This window comes from Mytilus californianus, unplaced genomic scaffold (assembly GCF_021869535.1).
Source record: "Mytilus californianus isolate M0D057914Y unplaced genomic scaffold, xbMytCali1.0.p SCAF_4, whole genome shotgun sequence".
NCBI classification, from domain to species: Eukaryota; Metazoa; Mollusca; class Bivalvia; order Mytilida; family Mytilidae; genus Mytilus; species Mytilus californianus.
Genome location: NW_026262690.1, coordinates 90,106,644 through 90,126,907, shown reverse-complemented (window position 1 = coordinate 90,126,907; position 20,264 = coordinate 90,106,644). Strand labels below are relative to the sequence as shown.

General features: G+C 32.7%; 1 long non-coding RNA gene across 1 annotated transcript; it reads right to left on the bottom strand.

Moving 5' to 3' along the window:
• Nucleotides 1–14,825: 14,825 nt before the first annotated feature.
• LOC127698834 (uncharacterized) lies at nt 14,826–19,430 on the bottom strand. The gene is made up of 4 exons (XR_007980962.1): nt 19,291–19,430; nt 18,238–18,370; nt 18,014–18,054; nt 14,826–15,114 (listed from the first exon to the last, which is right to left on the bottom strand). It is a non-coding gene; the product is annotated as an uncharacterized LOC127698834 (long non-coding RNA).
• Nucleotides 19,431–20,264: the final 834 nt, after the last annotated feature.

The following is a 20,264-nucleotide window of genomic DNA, read 5'->3' as shown; positions in this document are numbered from 1 at the left end:
GTTGGCGTCGTCGTCTGGCGGCGTCGTCCGAAGACACATTGGTTTTCGCACTCTAACTTTAGTTTAAGTGAATGGATCTTTTTGAAATTTGACCATAAGGTTAAATACCACAAAAGGAAGGTTGGGATTGATTTTGGGGGTTATGGTACCAACAGTTAAGGAATTAGGGGCCAAAAATAAGCATTTTCTAGTTTTCAGACAATAACTGTGGAACTGTGTATGGATCTCTCTGAAATTATACTACAAGTTTCCATACCACCAAGGATGGTTAGGATTTGCTTTGGGGGGTTATGGCTCAAACCGTTTAGGAATTAGGGGCAAAAAAGGGGGAAAACAAGGTTGTCCTGGTTAATGGACAAATACTTTAGTACAAAACATAATTTAAAGCCGTGTAAGGGAGATAAATCAAATACATCATTGAAATTATCTCCCTTACACTGCTTTTAAATTATGTATAAAGTAATGGTTAATGAACAATAAAGATAATTTAAAACAGTGTAAGGGAGGTAATCCAAATACAACGTTTTGGTTACTTCCCTTACACTGCTTTTAAATTATGTTTAAAGAAATGCATATTTATAAAGGAAGACCAGTAAAAATATCTGCAAATGTTGCATCTTTTTTTTTTACAAAAAAATCCATATGAAAGATTTGACACTATATTTTTAATTCTATTATAAAATAGATTAAGTTAGCACTATGGTAAATTTAAATGGGTAATTATGGTTGCCAACTCCATTGGAAATTTGAATTGAGATTATGGCCATATCTTGAGGGAAAGAATTTTTTGGGGGAAAAAAGGGGGGGGGGGGGGTAAAAAGAAATTGTGGGGGGGTCAATTTTTTCTCATTTCAGATTTCAGAAATTAAAAAGAATTATTCTTCAAATATTATTTTTTTTTCAAATTTCAAATATTGAAAAATTTCAAGAAGTAATCTTTAATTGCACAGTATGGCGCATTAGATTTGTAAAATCTTTGATCACATTTATTTATTTGTTATGCCGAATCTAACAGTGTATTTAGATTTTTAATTTTGGGTCCAGTTTTCAAATTGGTCTACATTAAGGTCCAAAGGGTCCAAAATGAAACTTTGTTTGATTTTAGCAAAAATTGAATACATGAGGTTCTTTGATATGCTGAATCTAAATGTGTATTTAGATTTTTGATTTTTGGCCCAGTTTTCAAGTTGGTCCAAATTGGGGTCCAAAATTAAACTTTGTTTGATTTCAACAAAAATTGAATATATGGGGTTCTTTGATATGCTGAATCTAACCATGTATTTAGATTTTTTATTTCTGGACCCCGTTATCAAATTGGTTCATATTGAGGTCAAAAGGGTCCAAAATTTAACTTTGTTTGATTTCATCTAAAATTGAATTATTGGGGTTCTTTGATATTCCAAATCTAACCGTGTATTTAGATTTTTAATTTTGGGTCCCGTTTTTTAAATTGGTCTACATTAAGGTCCAAAGGGTCCAAAATTAAACTTAGTTTGATTTTAACAAAAATTGAATTCTTGGGGTTCTTTGATATGCTGAATCTAAACATGTGTTTAGATTTTTGATTATGGGCCCAGTTTTCAAGTTGGTCCAAGATAGGGTCCAGTATTTAAACTTTGTTTGATTTCAACAAAAAATGAATATATGGGGTTCTTTGATATGCTGAATCTAAACATGTATTTAGATTTTTGATTATGGGCCCAGTTTTCAAGTTGGTCCAAATTGGGGTCCAAAATTAAACTTTGTTTGATTTCAACAAAAATTGAATATCTGAGGTTCTTTGATATGCTGAATCTAACCATGTATTTAGATGTTTTATTTGTGGACCCCGCTATCAAATTGGTTCATATTGAGGTCAAAAGGGTCCAAAATTAAACTTTGTTTGATTTCATCAAAAATTGAATTATTGGGGTTCTTTGATATGCCAAATCTAACCGTGTTTTTAGATTTTTAATTTGGGTCCCGTTTTTTAAATTGGTCTTCATTGAGGTCCAAAGGGTCCAAAATTAAACTTATTTTGATTTTAACAAAAATTGAATTCTTGGGGTTCTTTGATATGCTGAATCTAAACATGTGTTTAGATTTTTGATTATGGGCCCAGTTTTCAAGTTGGTCCAAGTTGGGGTCCAAAATTAAACTTTTTTTGATTTCAACAAAAATTGAATATATGGGGTTCTTTGATATGCTGAATCTAACCATGAATTTAGATTTTTTATTTGTGGGCCCCGCTATCAAATTGGTTCATATTGAGGTCAAAAGGGTCCAAAATTAAACTTTGTTTGATTTCATGAAAAATTGAATTATTGGGGTTCTTTGATATTCCAAATCTAACCGTGTATTTATATTTTTAATTTTAAGTCCCGTTTTTTTAAATTGGTCTACATTAAGGTCCAAAGGGTCCAAAATTAAACTTAGTTTGATTTTAGCAAAAATTGAATTCTTGGGGTTCTTTGATATGCTGAATCTAAACATGTGTTTAGATTTTTGATTATGGGCCCAGTTTTCAAGTTTGTCCAAGTTGGGGTCCAAAATTAAACTTTTTTTGATTTTAACAAAAATTGAATATATGGGGTTCTTTGATATGCTGAATCTAACCATGTATTTTGATTTTGGACATTGGACCATAATAGGTAAATTGAAAAAATTCAAGTTCTTAGACCACATTCTTTCTGTGTCAGAAACCTATGCTGTGTCAAATATTTAATAACAATCCAAATTCAGAGCTGTATCAAGCTTGAATGTTGTGTCCATACTTGCCCAACTGTTCAGGGTTCGACCTCTGCGGTCGTATCAAGCTGCGCCCCCAGCGAATCATTTTATTGTGCTTTTGAAGAAAATATGACGGATACAAAGAACATTTAAATGGCATTTTTAAGCCACTCATTGATATGTATTGAAAAGCAAAAATAATCATTGATGAAAGATTTAAGCAAAAAATTACAGATGAGGGATTCAGGCTCTGGAAAGCCTCTTGTTTTTGTCATGCTTGAAGATAATGATTTGATGAATGGTACATAGTTTTATCATGACAAGTTACAGATCAAGTTCGAATGTTGCTCTAATGATTTTGTGCAAAGTTTATGGTTCTTGGACTTTGAAAAATTCACTCAAATACATGTACATGTAATCAATTTTCAACATTTTTTTTCGTCATGCTTGAAGATATTGACTTGATATTTGTTGTATAGTTTACAACATGACAAGTTATAGATCAAGTTTGCATCTTGTTCCAGTACAATGCATTTTTAACCAGTAGGGGGCTATGTATTGCCAGGCAATACGCGCAGAATGCTTGTTCGTCTTGTCACAGGGTGTTCCATGAGCAACAATCAATAGTGATTTTTTTTATGTTCTGTACTTCTAGTATTTTTTCTGTATTTAAGAAACAGTAGTTAGTCAAGGCATAATCTTGCTGCCCAAATGACGATATAGGTTGCAAAATAAAAAAAAAAATGCCAAAGCTTGCCCGCAGACTAACTTCACTATCAAGTCGCTATCAAAATCGGTATAAGGGAGTCAACTTTGAATGTACAAGATGGAGAGGTAAACAAAATGGAGGCTGGCAAGGAAAATAACCAAGGAATAATACTGTATATGATTAAATCAAATAAATACAGCGGCGACTTTGAACATCCTTGGGTTTAACATTCAAAATAATTTAAATGGGAAACCGAGTGAGTGACAGTTTGATTTACCATTTTATGATGATTTTCATCATGACAATGTTGCTTAATCGCTCAGCTGATTTGTTTTTATTTGTATTTATTACGAGCAGACCCGTTGTACTATTCGAAAGGTTATTGGTTGGGAATTAAGAGCTTATTTTTTGCTGTTCTTTGAATAAAAATTTAAATTTAAAAAGTAAAAAGTATAAAAACAGCTGATGGATAATTTGATTGCAAACATATGACACCGATCAGCTTGTGATTAGCATGGTATTTTGTTTCCACCAACTTGTTAATAAGACGACGACCTTTGTAAACAAAACAAAAAATGCTCTTAATTGTTTAATTGATACGTGATTGACACATATCTTCATTTATAGGCCTACAATCTATCATGAGAATCTCAAATTACTGAAATGATGTTTTTGGACATTCAATAATGATTTACAAAATTGTATTAAGTAGTTGAATTAAATTACCCAATCATTCTAAAAAAAACAACAAAAAACAACTGATCAGACACAAACTGGGAGTAATTATTCTCTGAACTTTTTGAAATAGATGTAAATGCACATGAAACTAATGCATGATATACTAAAGAAATAATTCATGGAAGCCATAGATTTGTTGGAAATTTACACATGGCCCAGGCCATGTGTAAATTTACAACAAATCTATGGCTTCCATGCATTATTTCGATTCTAATAGGACAAATACGGTCATTAAAAAACTGAAGCGGGGGTGGGTTCGCCGTGTGTGTGGTTGTTCCTTTTTACTCCCTGTTAGATAAAGCTATAACATTCTAATAAATCTGTAGCTTGCATGAATTATTTCGTAAATAACCGCCAGAAAAAATGTGTTTAGTTCTTTTAATTATCAAATCCTACATTTGCCATTTTTTATTAACTTGTTTTTCTCGTAAGCTACCGTCAAATCCTAAGTTGACATTTCGTAACAAAGGAGCCGCCATGTTGACTTACTGAAATTCGTTAATATGCAAATAATGCAATAGGATAGAAAATAAAACAAACCCTACCTCAGAAATCCATTTTAATGCAATTTTATACGAACTTCGATGGTTCACGTAACGGAAAACCGTCAGCTTTAGCGATTTCATTTGTATGACGTCATGTTTTGAAATGACTTAAATGCGCCAAAAGCATTAATGGACTTTCGCGGAATTTTATTTTATTTTTGTTTTATAGATTTCTCTGAGCTCTGGTGCATTAATTCTTTTTGTTATGCATCCGAATAAGAATAGAAGTTCTGTAGTCTTTTTTCTATTGCAATTTTTAAAACAATAAAATCGGAATAGCGTTTGCAAATAGGTTCCGATACATGTGGATTTACGTAGGAGGTATTTTGTAACATCCATTATTATGTATATCTCTGAGTCTGCGCTAAGTATAGATATATATCGAGTATTTTATCACGGTGTTGTTTACAAAGCGAAAGCAGCACGTCATATTAGAATAGCAACTAACTCTCAATACTATTTTAACTGATTGGTTGGTGTTTAAACCCACTTTCAGCACTGTTGGCTATTTAGTGGCGGACAGTTTTTATTGGTGGAGGAAGCCGGAGAATACTATTTTAACCAGGGTTTTCAATATATATTTATAGATTATCGTTGATCATCTCAACGATATTGATATTCTCGCTTGAGCCGGTACGGCGAAAGCGAGAAAAGCAATCGAGTTGAGATGACCAATGATAATCTGTTTATCGCTATTTTACCTATGACGACGTTGTCAATTTCATGTCAATTTCATTAGCAACGGCACGTGCCCCCTTAGTTTCTAGCGATAATTTTCATATCACTCGACTCCGCTGAGAAGTATAGATTATAGCATGCCCTTTTCCATATTGGCCCTGGTATCATCCCGAGACTCCCATATCGGCCTCGAGGCTTTAGCCGAGGGCCGATATGGGTCGAGGGATGATACCAGGGCCAATATGGAAAGACATGTTATAATCTATTTATCACATATTTAAGTTCTGCAGAAAAGAGATAAAATTTCAATTATAACAATTTAATGAAATATAACAGGTAAAATCTTAAAAATTTTATCACAAAAGTTTTGTCACATTTTCAAATTTAGTTTTTATCATTTACTCCATAGAAATTTATTGTCACATTTCCACTTATTTCGGAATTTGGAATTAGGGCACATTTGCTCTACAAAGTCTGCCGTATCGCTTTCCTCCACTGCGATGAAACGAGCACCGTCATTGTTCGCCATTGTCGTTAAGGACGTAATGACGTCACGTCATTTGGAATCAGGGCACAATAACCAATAACCTCTTTTTTGCCCCGGGCAATTTTGAGGTTATTACATATGCAAAACCCAACGTATTCGTAACAAATATGTGATAAAGGAAATTATCAGTCAGTAAGATCAGGAACATATATGTTAGACATACTGTTCCCAGGTAAGATCAAAGGAAATTTTCGAGAAATAGCGATAAAGTATCATATAAAAACGCTGCAGGTATATTTTTTATTATGCCCCCGCCGTAGCGGTGGGGGCATTGAGTTTTACCCTTGTCCGCCTGTACGTACGTACGTACGTCCCAAAATTGGTTTCCGTTCTCTAACTTGAGTTTGCCTCAACCAAATGTTATGAAACTTATACACAATGCTTATTACCACAAACACAGATCAAATTTGAATTTTGGTGGCGTCACTTTAACCGTTCTAGAGTTATGCCCCTTAATAAATGAAAAAATGGCAAAATTTTTAGTTTCCGTTCTCTAACAAGTTTGCCTCAACCAAATGTTATGAAACTTATACACAATGCTTATTACCACAAAACACAGATCAAGTTTGAATTTTGGTGGCGTCACTTTTACTGTTCTAGAGTTATGCCCCTTTATAAATGGAAAAATTGCAAAATTTTTATTTTCTTCTAAATATCAAGTTATTTTTAAAATTGGAGTTATCTTCCTTTGTCCATGATTATAGTTGAATCAACTACAATCAATGCTTTATACAATGCAATGTTTAATTTTGACTTCCACTGATAAAACACAGATCAAGTTGAATTTGGGTAGTGTCACTTTAACCATTATTGAGTTATGCCCCTTTATAAATCGAAAGATTGCAAAATTTTTAGTTTCCATTCTGTAACTTAAGTTTGCCCCAATCAAACATTATGAAACCTATACACAATATACATTACCACAAAACTAAGATCAAGTACAATTTTTTTGTTTCCGTTTTCTAACTTTAGTTTGCCTCAACCAAATGTTATGAAACTTATACACAATGCTTATTACTACATAATACAGATTAAGTAAGAAATTTGGTGAGAACACTTTTACCATTCTTGAGTTATGTCCCTTTATAAACATAAAAATTGCTGAATTTTTAGTTTCAGTTCTCTTACTTTAGTTTGTCTCAACCAAATGTTATGAGACTTACACACAACCGTTCTAGAGTTATGCGTGTTTACAAATAGAAAAATTGCTGAATTTTTAGTTTCTGTTCTCTACTTAAGTTAGCCTCAACCAAATGTTATGAGACTTACACACAATGCTTATTACCACAAAACTCCGATCATATTCAAATTTGGGTAGCGTCACTTTCACCGTTCTTCAGTTATGTCCCTTAATAACTATATGCTATGCAAGCGGGAGCATCATCTGTGTCCACATGTGGACACTATCCACATTTATTGCATATATATAACACGATGTATATGCCTAGATAAGCATGAAAACACAACACAACCGAAATGATGATTGAATTTCACTTCTCCAAGAAGTTGACCACTTTTCCCTACTCTCTCTTGGAAGTAGAATGTCCTAATCCCTCTCCAAAATCCTAAATAAGTTTGGATTCTGAGGGACATATTCGATTTTGTTTGAAAGGTTGACTAAGGAATGATTAGGTTCACCTTACTCGTAAATCTTTCTCTGAAACTACTGGGCAGCAATCATCCTTTGTGTATCTAGTTCTAAAAATGGGTTTGATGATCCAGTCCGCCAGCATATAGCTTAGCCTTAAAATGGAATATGGGCGTAACATGCAATTTTTTCTATTATCTTGAAAACATGTAAAGATAAGAGATAAATTTGGACAGTGAGTCATTTACCGTTCTAGAGTTATACCCCTTTAAGTGGGAGCACTCATGTCCTCGGACACATTCTTCTTTTATTTACATTTTTTTTTTCGTTTTTGCCTTTTATCTTTTAAACTATAATAAAAAGATAGAAATCTGAATAGCAAAAAACATTGCCAGCTCAAGACAAGATCTACAAATAAGTTATTTTTGCCGAAATTTTCAGTCAGCGACTCCGTATAGGAGTGATTGCACATATTTTTTTGTATTATGTAATTGCCTATTATTTGTAACTGTTATAGGTAGATGTAAACTGTAAGAAGCAAAATTCATCAGCAAAACAAGATTTGCAAATCGGTCAGCACATATAAAATTATCAGTTGCCTTATAGTTGTTGCCCTTACATGACGATTTTGTTTTTGTGTTTTTGGCTATACATATAGAAGATGGAGAGAAACAGTAACATAAAAAAATATCAATACAAGATCAACACAAAAGAGATTTTAGTCAAAAATTATATTCTAGTCTGCAATGTAGGATAGTGTCCATTTTTCAGATGGAAGATGCACATAGACCAAGGTGAGCGACATGGGCTCTTTACAGCGTCTAGTTGAAATATCCTATGCGAATCTTGTGTTTAAAGAAATCTCCATGGGTGAAAGGGTTGAACAGTCTTCAAAAATATAATCAGGATGATAGCAAGGTCGTGGCATGAACGTGAAAACTATGAAATATTGAATAGTCAAGCCAACCATACCACGATCTCACTGCGATCTTATTATTTTTATAGATCGTAGTAGGATCTTAATGGTCTTGGTCTAGTGTGACGGGAGCTTTATATTAATAGTTACGTCTGTCGAAAGAACCATGAAAATTTCAATTGACCAGTATTTACCAGTATTGACTACTTGAGGAGTATTGATAAGGGCGTTATATACCACTGTTTAATCGATAGTCTTCGCCCAACCTTGCCACCAAAACCGAATTCCCGAAATAACAAAAAAAAAATAAAGATATGACATAAGGGGTTCCTGACTGAAGACAGACACAAAGTCTACATATATTGTTATGTTTAAACTAAGGTTGCAACTCGGCAACGATGACCTTAAATGGTTTTGACTGTTCTATATAGCGTCTTTTGGTTTTTAAGCTCTCATTGACAAATGTTTAACATTGTGACTTTCCAAACTTTAATTAAATCTATTGTACACGAAAGTTATTCCAGAAACAGACTAAAGTGTTGAATTATGACAACCGAAAAGCTATTGAGAAGATAATTTTATTAAAATTTTTACATTTCAAGAAAAAATCTAAGAAGTCACTTTTTTGCGCCTGTCCCAAGTCAGGAGCCTCTGGCCTTTGTTAGTCTTGTATCATTTTTAATTTTAGTTTCTTGTGTATAATTTGGAGTTTAGTATGACGTCCATTATCACTGAACTAGTATACATATTTGTTAAGGGGCCAGCTGAAGGACGCCTCCGGGTGCGGGAGTTTCTCGCTGCATTGAAGACCCATTGGTGGCCTTCGGCGGTTGTCTGCTCTATGGTCGGGTTGTTGTCTCTTTGACACATTCCCCATTTCCATTCTCAATTTTACTATTAAATTTTGAAGAATTTCCTCCAGATCTGACATATTATTTCGAAAGGGCTGGCTAAATCCTGTAAATCGAGAAGTATTGTTGTCAAAATATACGTATTGAATTGCATTTCATTTAGCTGAAAACAAATGCGTCATATTGAGTACGGTTGAAATTTCTTTTCTGAAGTAACTTGATGCCACTAATTATTCGTACACATTCCTTTATTATAGCAGTATATCTTAATTTTTCATCTTTCCTTTAATAAACAAAATCTATTATATAAATGTATGACAATGGTTGATACATCTATTTAGCTTTACGCTCCGTGCATGATATGTGAACATTTCAACTTCCAAACTTTAGTTAATAATTCAATAGGTAACATGTTTTCTTTGTTCAAAGTCACAGCACATGCATCAAATCCGATTAATAAAGGACAAAAGTTTGCCACCGCAAGATTACAGATATATAAGATTGTTTGGCTAAACAGACAAAATAAATGTAATTTGAGTGTTAGCTCTGTATAACCCTAGGTTATCTGATAGATAATGAAACCAATCTTTATATAATCCAGTTGTTGTTTTGCATGTACATGTAAAATAAATCGTCATTTATGTAAAAAAAACATTACCTTTGTCCAAAAATTCCTGTCATTACTTCCCAAAAGTCAATGCAATACTGAATTTATAATGTTTTTTTTCTAAATATACGACAGTACATGTTCTAACACTTCGTTTTTTATTTTTCCGCCCAACTGATCTGATTCTATCGTCACTAATGAGTCGTATGTAGACAAAACGCGCGTCATTTTTCATAAAATGATTACCATGATGGGATCTGATTGATTCGAACATACTCCGAAACAGTGGTAACGTCCTCCTTGCTACGCTACGTTGACTTTAGTTTAGCGAAGCAACGTCACCACTGTTTCGGAGTTTGTGATTCGAATTGAAGTCGGACTACTTGTCAGTAGCTGGAAATCCTATTTAGATTCAACCAGTTTTATTAGTATGCAGCATATCATGAAATGGCGTTTATTGATCTCTCACTTTTCTCTGTTTAACAACAAACGCAATAACCTTGCCAGTATTAAACCAATCCTGAATCTCTAGTAGGTAAATTTTGATAATCAAGGTAAACTAAAAGTTCTGCGAAATAATTCGTCATTATCCGAAACAAATATCATTCTGTATCAATCTGATACAAAAGGATTTCAACAAAAGTGAGATCGTTTTTACATTTTACTGAATTAGAAGCTAGTATCTTTGCAAAAGGACAAGTTATGAAAAGGCCACTTGTATTGCCCCTTTAAATTGTTATGAATATATCAAATGACACCCCTCAGAAGTTCTTATGTCGTGATAGATATCAGTATTGATATATTTGAAATTTTATTTTTAATATTTGCATTACTACTTAGAACTGAATAAAATTGGCACAAAAAGTCTCATTTTGAGGTCTTGTCATTAATACCAAGATATGAGCCTTGGTCTTATCAAACAAGATATTTCGCAAGATGCCTTATTTGAAAGATGCTATTGTGCATGTTGAGGATAATTTATCCTTGTGGATAAGTCCTATCTTCTCTAGTTTGTCCTAAAATGAGTAAATGTGCAAAATGTCCATTGTAGGATAACACATTAGTTTTGGCATTGTAATCATTTATTATTATTCTCTGAAAGATAAACGTCTTCTAGGAAAATACATGGCGTGACACATACAATTTGTTTGGACTCATTCCGATAATCTATATTTAAAGTCATGTTGCAGATCTTTTGTATTCAAACTAGGTTATATAAGATTTTCTATATTGCATTTAGTTCATTGTTGTCATGCAAACAATTTATTTTGCGTTGTTAAATAATATGACAAATATCTTTTCTAGATCCTAGGGACAACATTTATTTTTAAATAAGAACGGAAATACATATAAGACCATATCATTTTAAATATTATCTTACTGGATCTGTTATTGCTATCGTCCGGAATATTCATGAAATAATTCTCAAGATTGTTTAACTTATCCTTTATGGATATTCTGACCAGGAAGAATAAGACAATTAAAGCAATAGTTGGGGTGATTGGTATGAAGGGCCGTGAAATTTTAAGAAAGCAGGGCCTAGTAAATTTAATCTATTCTTTAACAATATTTCGTAAAAAAATACTAGTATTTAAAGTCGTGTATACTGGAGCCCTAGCAACAACGACTTGGTACTAGAAATATTCTGAGGGCATCTATTTAAACTTACAAACATTAATCAAATACCCTTTTAAAAAGAGATGCTGTGTGATTGTAAATGAAACATATCAATAAAGTCTACTATATAAAGCCACATTGAAAAAAGATGGACTTTCAAACGACTTTCAAACAAACTAAAATGAGGGGAACTTTTGGGGCTTCATTCTAGCAAACCGCTTTGAGAACTTAATGGCTATTGTTCCGGAGGGTTTCTAGTAAACATATTTTGTAGCGGTGCTTCCATATACATAGAAGATATATAATTATCCTCCATTGGCTGCTCTGGTAAAGTAATCTTTTTGTCAGTTGGTAGAACGTGACTGTCTTTGCCGACGATTTAGAAACAGTTTAATTTACTTCAAACGTTAACGCTGGGTTTATTTTATCATTATGTAATCAGTTATTATACTGAGTTGAGATTACATAGTCAAACGAAATAGATGGTGTTAATTGCCTCTCCATACATTTTGTTTACCCATCCGTCCCATTGTTGCCGTGACCAGGATACAATGACGGAAAAAATGCCATAAGATTGAGGGCCATCGAGGAGCTGCAAGAAAATCAATTTCCAAGATAGAAGAAGAGTTGGAAAAAATCAACAACACAACGTGACGAAATTAAATGTTAATGTGAGAGTTTGAAGAAGAAAAAGGACATTTTTACGCAACTGGAAGATAACATTTTAGAGGAGATAACTGAAGAAAACATGGAAGCTAGGATAGGAGACTCAGACCGGTATATTATAGATATAGAACGTATTTCGACAAAAGTACGCAATACATCAGGTTCAAAACAGAAAAAAAAAAAAATCAAATGAAACTAGCTCTAATCAGAACTTAAATCCAAATTCAGCGAGTTTCGTATATATGAACTCCACATCTACATACAATACTCCACAGCCCGTGCAGATTAATGATATACACAACAGATCGTCAATGAGCGCAACAAATTCTAGCATCTATCAAAAGCTACCAATTTGAAAATTGAATCTTCCATATCTTAATGGCAATTTGTTAAACTGGCAACCTTTCTGGGGTCCGTTTCAATCAACAACTCATAATTACCAATCATTAACAGACGTACTAAAGTTTACAAAATCAAATTCAGGGCATAGCCGCAAAATGCATCGCCGGATTACCACTCACAAGTGCAAATTACTATCAAGCCGTGTCACTACTGAAAGAGAGGTTTGGTCAGAACTATAAAATTACAAACGCATATATTCAAAATTTGATTGATTTGCCTGCACCGAGGTCAAATGGAGACCGTTTTAGAAACTTTCCGACAGAATTGAGTGTAGCATACACGGTTTAGAATCCTTAGGAACAAGCCAGAGCATATTTGGAACCATTCTTACTTCTATTATATACAATACGTTTTCGTCCGATGTACGAAAAAAAAATTAAAATAACTCGAGACCGCGGAAACGAAGACTGGGACTTGACAGAAGCAATGAAGAAGGAAGTATGCTACTGGTCGCAGGACAATCTATGGGTAAAGTAATGAAGAATTAGACATTTTACCGACCGCTTCATTTATTGCCGGAACGATTAACGAAAAACACTTTCAGTCGATGACACGTAAGAAAGGCATGTACAAAGGCTTGTTTTTTTTTATGAATTGCATCATCCAAATACCTACAGAAACGTGAAAGATGGTCAAAAACGCATAGAAATTGTAAAGCGAACAAAGGTATGTTTTAACTGTTTTGGAAATCATAGAGTAGCTGAATGTAAATCTGAACTTAAATGCCGTCAACGATGAGACTGTGAGGACTTTATTAACAGAGATCGAAGCCACGCACAATCACCGACTAATCACTTATGTTTCCACAGATATCCAAGATCCAGAGCCGATTCCACCATCCCATCTTAAACATGGACGACGATTAACAACTTTACGGTACGTCGATGATTTAGAGAAAGTTTAATTTACTTCAAACCCTTGCCAGCGGAGTGTTCGTTTAGCTGTCAGGAATGTATAGATTCGCAGCACTGTCCGTCCAGAATGAACGTTAAATTCGATGTTTCGTGAAGACAAAGTGCCACGCTCGCAGCATGTTAAGACTTTCGCATCAATTCTTTGAGGGGGTTGTATTAAGAAAAGACATCAAACAGCTGTGACAGGCTAGTCACTACAGTGCTGATATGAAATATTGATGCGGCCATTTCCTTTGAAGAGGTAGGGTCAATTATCTCTGTACGTGTGTCACTCATAAAGTCAACATCATTAAGTTTAGCTTCAAAGGACGTCGCTAATCAAAATGAGTTGATTTGTATCTGAAAGTTTTTTCTTCTAATACAATTTTCGTTTTGGTAAAGGATATCATTCTCATACATTTTTTGATAATCTCTAAAAGTTCCAAAATCAACAAAAACTGCGGTTATAGATAACAACCCACACTATTGTTCGAACCTTAAAGACTACACTTGGAGCTATAATACTATGAAAAAAGTAAAATAACATAAATACCAAACTCCAAGGAAAATTCAAAACAGAAAGTCCCTCTTAAAATGGCAAAATCAAAAGCTCAAACACATCAAACGAATGGAAAACAAATGTCACATTCCTAACTTGGTAGAGGCATTTCCTTTTTAAAAAAATGGTGGATACTTTATGTAAAGTTTAAAATAAATTTAGGAATTTGCCCTGATTTATAAATACAGGGAGAAATTACCCAACCCTTTTACTGTACATTAGATGTTAGAATCATCAGCGACATTTTTTTTATAAACTCAAGGTGAAGATTTCCTTAACCAGATTTTGCACTGTTTTTTAAATGCTATTCGTTATTGAATTGATTTATGATTCGAGAGTCACTGGTGACTCGTATGAATACGAATTGTGCTGGCTAATATATTGGCATCTTCGAAAATAAAATTCTGAAAGGCGGAATCAGAAATACAAATTAAGGGATAATATATATAGGAATAATACAAATAGAAGCTACGAGACGGTCAATTTAACATATGCATATATAACTTACAAATCAACCTCTATGAACAATACAAGCTAAATTCAAAGGGGACTACAATCAGTTATAAAATTGTTAAATTTGTCTGACATGGAGCAAGTACTATACATTCTGTGATCTTCAAAAGAATTAACAAGAATACCGAACTCTAAGGAATTTCATAATGAGAAAAGTTTTACAAAATGAGGGTAAAAAAAGTGTAAACAACATTTTAAAAACTTCTTGCGGAACCCAAAACCCGATAGCTGGATGTATAAATACCGTGTCACGTCAGGAGTCATACAACCAAAAGGAACATACTAGATCAAAGACAAAGACACTTTATTATCTTATTATCATAAATTATATCTATACTGAAATATAGATATCACACAACAATCTTTTATGGTGGAAACTGATAAAATAATTCAATAGTAAAAGTATTGTGTTAACACAGCCGAAAAGACATGAAAAAATAACGAGAAAACCGTTGCATTATTATTTTCTATCAAAAAAACATTTGAAGAGAGATATTAAAGAAAGTCATTATTAAATATAAAAAAAAAATTCTGCCAAATCTGTGTGTCATTCTTTTCGCAAAGTCATTTCTTGGTCTGAAAAACAGAAAATAATTGGTCAAAATATGCTTACATTGCATTTGATGTAGCTAAAGAAAAATGCATTATATTGATTACCGTAGGACTTTCTGCTAAATATTCTTTACTATATAATATTTCTTTCCAGTACTTATTTGGACATTCTTTTTAAATTTTGCATCTGTTTGTGAATTTGATAACAATTTGATTCTTTTAACATTTCTGTTTGGGTAAAACAAAAATAATGAATATACAATTATGTTCAATTTGAAACAAACGGACAAGTTTCCGTATTATTGATACAATGAATAAGCGTTTATTCTTGAAAAAGAAACCATGAGCCTGGAGGGCGAATGGTTTGTTTTTCATGAATCACCGCTTATTTATTGTATCTCTAACTTAAACTATTGTGTTAATGTCTTTTCAAAATTGAAGGCTTTTCTAAATTGGTGAGTTTAAATAACCATGTTATCATGTTCAACGATGCATTAATAAATCTAAGTTCACAATTAATTGGTTAGAGAAAAATAAATATAAAATAACACGTCTGTCTTTAAATTAATAGGCATCTGAACATTATTCGTAATTTACAAATAAGACATATTCTAACTTATTTCTGTGTACATATAATAAGTATGCTACCGAAAATTCTATCAACTTGAAGAAGCTTAATTCTAGACACATCACGATTTACTCGCATAGGAGTAACTTGCGAATAAACATTTGTAAAGATATGTAGTAAAACAGATGAAAGCATGATGAATTTATAAAACAAAAATGGACAAATTGAATGTAATCATTTTCTTTTCAATTATGTGACATAGCTAATAATAATCCAAAAAGAAACGGGAAAACCCACTATCATTACAAAAATATCCACAGTAACATACAAAAAAGAAAATCGGAAAAACTAAAGAATAGAGACAACAAAGAGAATGCAGGGATTCGAACCTAAACCGACAAGTCTCTACTTTTAACATGACTCTCTAACTCATTGATATTAACCACGTTAACCTCGCGGCTACCAACTTATACTATACGATTGTCTATTATGTATACATTAAGGTACAAGCCCTTTGTGTCTGTTGTACCGATGTGTATCATATGTTCATATTCATATATATAAACTAAAAATTAAAATTGCAACCCATTGGTTGCCGAGAGGCTTCGTCCATGTGTTGATGTCAGTCACACAAATCAGGTTTCAAGGATGGGTTCGAATCCAAGTGAAGGCATATAACAATTACAAAAACTAACGGTAAGTTTTTAAAATAATTCCATTAGTGAACAGAAATCAGTAAATTGGCCAATTCAAACTTAATGAAATTAGGCAGACAAAGGAAACAATTGAATATAATTTGGTGAGTCCATTTAAGCGAAAGATTAAGGAAGCGTTTATTCTAGAAAAAGAATTCACGGTTAATGTATAGGCTAACGTTAAGACAATTGTTTAATTTGAAATCATAAACTATGAAGAAAAAAAACAACTTATAGTTGTTATTTCCCTTTTTTACAAATAGTTACATGAAACGATTAAATGATACTGTTAGAACAGACAATGTCAAACATGATTAACATAGATTTATTTTAGAGTAGAGAACATTTGTCCGTGGAATCTTCGTTTTCTTAGCTCGAATTAACGAATCAATTATCGACATCTGAACACGTACACAGCGATTTTCGACAAATAGTTTCACTGTTTATCATTATTTCAATCCTGTCCATTTATCGCGAGTGTGACATCACAAAATGGGACTCATCACTGAATTTGTACTTACCATACACAACATGATCGGGTTCATATGTCGAGCAAGGTTTGCTTTTCCTTTTTCAGAGCATGGGATCAGTCCTTGTTTTCAGTGTTAAATAGTTTTTAGTTTTTGTATGCTTTTTTATAGAATCTTTTTTTCCCCGATTTTTGCAATTGTGTTGTCGCTTCCTTTTTACTTAAATTTTGTTTAACCCTTTTGTATCAATCATTTATTCTTTGCTGATAATCATTTTACTCCATAAAAATCATACGCCTTAGTTAGATTCAAGGTCTTGTACAATTCAAAGGAAAGCTTTTTTTAAACTCGTTTATTTCTATAAAATGTTAAGGTAGCATGTTCAAATATTTATTAATCGGCAAGAACGCAGGCACCGGAACTTTTTGTGTTATTGTTTGAAATGAAACTATCGGAATATTTTAATTTCCAGTTCATATTTTTTCTCCATGATATAAATCAATCATCAAGCAATTATATTTCGTTTGAAATTTAGTTTTTCTACAAATTTGTAAGAAACGTTTTTGTATCTTCCCTGTTCGAAATTAAAACCAATGTTTTTATGACATATGAAACTCCCTCTGCACTTTTTACGGCATGTTTTATAGTAAATGGTCGGGTTTTCGTCAAAATGAGTTTTGCTGTATATTTCCATGATTAGAGGATTTTAATATTGCTTAGAAAATCACCAAAGACACAAGGCTTATAAATTTGTACGCCATACGCGCGTTACTTCTACACAAGACTAACCAATGGCGCTCGATTCAACAGTTGGAAGGATAAATCAAATAGTTGAAATGCATTGGAAACCGAAAATTCAAAAAAAATGCACAAAATATCGCCGAGGCCATATATATATGTCTAGAGGTAATAAAATCTCAGTATTTCGAATTGTATGAACATCAAAATTATCAAGAAAATTACCTTTTTGTCGAATTAGAAGTTAGCTTTTCTTGCAAAATCTCAAGACTTATTTTGCAAATTACAATGAATCAGATGCAGACTTCCCTTCCCAATAGTAAACATATATAAGCATAACAGTTGATTTCGCCGGAAAGTTAGCGAGTATTCAACTGCGTAAAAAAAGATTATATTATGATCTTTGTAAATGTTTTGATATATTTTAACTTATTTTACACAGCCATGCTTACTTTAGGAGGCGCCATCGCAAAAACACTAGTCACACCACAACCTGCAATATGAATTTTAAATATTTCAATCAAGAAAGAATTTCAAAGCAGGACATTTAAAAAGTTTTTTTTTGTAACAAATTCAGATTTTTTTTTTTCAAGTTATCTGTAAAAAAAAAAAGTAATCTAGAATAAGGATATGTGTTTTTTTGTGTTGTAGGCTTTAAATCTAATACAACGCTTACTTTTAAAACTGTCTTCTCGATCTCCAGATTTTTCATCTGTAACTGGTTTTCCGGATTTGTCTTTTTTGTCTGATGACGAACCACTTTCACCACGTCCAGACATATCTGATTAGTCTTGTGAAGTATTTTCAATCTAACATGAAAAAAATATTGAGCAAACAACGTAGACAATTATCATTTTAGGTATAGTCCATTTGAGTCTAAAGTTATCTAAAAGCGTTCAACAAGGCAAACAACAACGAATGGAATGAATGAATTGACCGTGACAGCAACTTGTCAGTAGTTCTAAGTACAAGTGTATTCATTATAATTCAATTATATAAAGAAATGACTTTTGTCAAGTCTGTATCGTTTGTATATCAATAAAAAAATAGTTTTAGTAATGGCTTTTGCGACAACAAAATGAAGTCACCTCTGAACAAAATTTGGCGTGTGAAAAGCAAATACACTATCGAGACCAAATGGCCAATCGTTGTGTTCATTGATAAAATAAAATGTTGCAAACACTGTTACAGTTCGTATAACAGTAGGAAAGTAACTGGATATAAAATCAGCTGCAATATATGAATTGTAAATTATCATCAAGTTTATTTATGAAAATTCACCAAAGATACCAGGCTTATAATTTAGTATGCCAGACTGCGTTTCATCTTGATAAAACTAATCAGTGGTACTCGATTCAAAATAGTTTGAAAACCAAATAAAATACAAAGTTAGAGGTAATTGAAAACTCTAAATTCCGAAACGTTGAGCCAAATACGACTAAGGCTATCTATGGCTTTGTGTATCAAAACCTAAGTGTTTCAAATAATTTGTATAATTAGTCTGTTTTATACAGTGAAAAAAACTTTTTCATTTATTGGGGAAAAAATCTTAAGCTAGAATTTTCAAATTCTTTTCGTAAGTAAATAGCTGTTCAAGTTATGTACAGTATCGTTTTGACCAATTTGTGATAAATATCTTACTTTGGTAAGCTTCAAATGTTTAACTAAATCTAAACAAATCAAATATGAACAAAAAGTTGTGTTCATTTCTTAGCAACATAATACTTACATGTAAATCAAGAAAAGCAGAATATAAATGTGTTTCCTAATAGTTTTATGTATAGTGAACACCGACACGAGACACGCCCTGCGTAAAAATTCTTTCACTGACAACAACATATTTTTCTAAATATTTTTAGGAACTAATCGTGTCATTATTATTCACAAATCTAGAAAAATTTAAGTATGTCCTTGAAAAGGACATGACGTGACATGTTTTCTTTTCTTTTTATTTTTTTCTAGGAAATTTATCTAAAGGTGTGATGGAAATCTTGAGTTTGGATTTCTATTACCTCTATATATGTATAGACATTATGTAATAAGTTATTTTGTATATCCCAAGTCACTTCTTTCATTCGGCCAATTTATTTTGTATTAAGCGAATAACATACATAACTGCCAAAAATGTGATTTAAATAATGGAACTCACTGTACAACCATATCTTCCTTTAAGGACCATTATCTGTCAAATTCATGTTCACCGATTTCACACAAATTCTCATATTTGATTTATGACATACTAAAACATATATCCAAATTATAAAAAGTCTCAAATAAACAATTTATAATGCATAGATTCGATAAAATATATCAGCATTTCGTGTGTATTTAAGTCGAGTAGCCATCTACTTAACTATCGAGGTGACCTCCGAAGACTGTCGACGGTCATATAACCCGATATAAACATAAATATAAACATAAATGGATAGCAAACTCGTGCAATTGGATTTTTCTAGGTCTGTTTGAATTCATATTATAGGTCAAAAATATATGTTAATCTTCGTTTTTACCTGTATAAGAATGAGTTTTTGTGGATCGAATCGGTCAATCAAAAGGTATACCCTTGTTTCACTTTCAATGTTGACATCCTTTTCGTTTTAATAACTGAACACGCCTCATTCCTGCGTAACCCATCTCTAGCTATGGGGTTAAATTGAAGGTCACATGCATACGGATTCAATGAGGTCGAATTATTCACTTGCA